Raw genomic sequence first — 2,470 nt, 5'->3', positions numbered from 1 at the left:
GTTCGCGCCTATTCCATACCTTTTTCGTCACCAACCTTTTTTGCATACAAAATTGTCCCTAAGGTTTAAAACCAAGTTTTAAAATCATCCTTTTTACTTAAATATTAAAATTTTGGACCAAGTTATTCATAATAAAAAAATTATAAAATAAAAAAAAAAGAGAAAAAAAAAGAAGGGGAAAGGGAAGAAAAAGAAGGTGGAAGGGAAGAAGAAGAAGAAGCTGTCTACGATCAGCCTCTGTTTCCATCGCCACCTCTGTACGTTTTGGTCCCTAAAGTAAGGACGATTTTAAAACTAAGTTAAATCTTAGGGACGATTTTTTATGCAAAAAAATGTTCGGGACGAAAAAAATTTTTGACTTATACCTTAGGAACCAAAATCGTACTTAACCCTTTATGTTAGTTGTCATACTTTATCTTCTCATATGGTATTTTTTGGATTGTAATAATTAAAGAAAAAAATTTTTAAAAATGAATGAGAATGAGAAACACAAAAAATATAAATTAGTTTTATAATAATGATATATTTGAATATACTTAGTAAAGAGATGTACCAAATTTGAACTTACTTGGGTTTAGAAAAATGAATAATAACGAAAAATACAAAAAAAATTAAATATAAAATTATGAAGTAATTTATAATCATGATATATTTTGAATGTATTTAGTAAGAAAATGTGACAAATGTAAACTTATTTGAAGGAGTTTTCATTAATTGGTATGAGAGATTCAAAAATAAAGAGTAGTAGAGTCTTATGTAGCATGCATAAGTAGACCAAATGTAGTAATAAGGGTATTAATATGTATAAGTTGTAGAATTTATAATTTTTAACTGAAAATTTTTTAATTATTATTATTATGATACTTTTAATGTATATTTATTATATTTAGTTAGCTTTTTATGTTTTAATTGAATAATAATAGATAAGAATTTTTTTTATTTTTTAAAAATCTTTTACTAAAAGATTATTAGTTGATTTTCAAATTTCGCTAAGTAACAAAAATTGCTGACATGGTATCGTTAGAAGAGGAAATATGGCCTAAACACACTATAAAAGAAGGGCAAATCACCCATATAAACTATAGGCTTGAAAAAATTATGTAGATCACCCAAATCAAAATACAATTTGCACATGTCCCTAATGGACATTCTTATATATATGATACAGGTAGAGTCGAATTATCCATGCTGGTACTAAATCGAATGAGCATCAATCGAATTAGTATGTACACGTGTAAATCGAAGGAGGTTGATTCGATATACTCATAACCCTAGTAAATTGACTGAGGCAAATTCAATTTACTCATGCCAATAAAAAACAAGTAAATCGACTGGAGATGCTTCGATTTACATGGAGGAAAGCCAATGAATAAAACTACACAGCTCAATTCGATTTAGTATGAACATACGAACTAATATAAATGGATGGAAGCAAATTTGATATACTATGGTACAAACGTATATAAATAGTTGTTGAGTGTGAATTCTTCATCATAGTAAGCATCACAATGGCTAGTGATGAGAGTTTTTTAGTTTTGGTGCACTATAGATGATAAATTAAGAAAAAACGCGTTCCAGAATTAAGTTTACTAATAAGGAGCCGCTTAGTGTTTTTCTCAAACCTTCAACGAGTTTCACTGAGTTTCAGAATACTATAATCTGAAGACTGGGGCTGCAAGGCGTGAAATGGGTGGAGAAGTTATTCTACAGAATTCTGATTTCCATTTTGCAGGATGATGTGAAGTATTATTTGTTTGTTATAGGCAGCGACGAAGATTTACAAGTTATGTTCCATTGTCGTCGCCAATTCCCGGAAGTGAGGACCCTTGAGTTGTTAGCCAAGCTTGTGGATGTGGTCTTTACTTCAGGAGGTTCTAACCAGAATTCTCAGCATTCTACCATGGCAACCTGCTCTAGTTCGAGGCCTGTTGGAGCCTCTTCATCTCTACCTGTGCTTGAGCCTGAGGCAGTTTTGGTTGCATCCCCGTCCTTCGCTGCTAAACCGCACTCGTGATGGAGAAGTGGGCGACACTGATGTGGTACCGAAATCCCGACAGGGTGGAGCACCGAATGGTGTGAAAGATGTATATCAGGATGAGGATGATGATGATGTGGAGCCCGCCACAATTACCGATGATAGCAATGATGAGGATGCGAGAAGTACTCCAGCTGGGGGTGGTGGAGTGGCTAGTTCAGGAACTCCGCAATACCCCCCACACTTTTCAACTTTGGACTTGGATGCCATGAGATAGCAGGAAAAACCTGCCGTGCCTAGAGGCTTTATGGCCAGAGACACACAGGATACAGGAGGACTAGCTGAGTTCCAAGTTGGCAAGCAGTTTCAGGATAAAGGGGAAGCCGTGCTGAGCATGAAGACTTACAACATCCGACGTGGGGTTGAGTATAAAGTGTTGGAATCCAATTATCATAAGTACCATGGGAAGTGTAAGAAATTTGGCAACGGGTGCAC

General features: G+C 34.6%; 1 pseudogene; it reads left to right on the top strand.

Annotated features, from left to right (window-relative positions):
- Window positions 1-1,502: 1,502 nt before the first annotated feature.
- Window positions 1,503-2,252, top strand: LOC148572322 (uncharacterized; annotated as a pseudogene).
- The last annotated feature ends 218 nt before the right edge of the window (window positions 2,253-2,470 follow it).

The sequence above is a fragment of the Arachis ipaensis genome, chromosome B3 (assembly GCF_059453495.1).
Source record: "Arachis ipaensis isolate K30076 ecotype BB chromosome B3, ASM5945349v1, whole genome shotgun sequence".
Lineage (NCBI taxonomy): Eukaryota > Viridiplantae > Streptophyta > Magnoliopsida > Fabales > Fabaceae > Arachis > Arachis ipaensis.
Note: the sequence above shows the minus strand (reverse complement) of the source record. Positions and strands in the feature narration are given on the sequence as shown.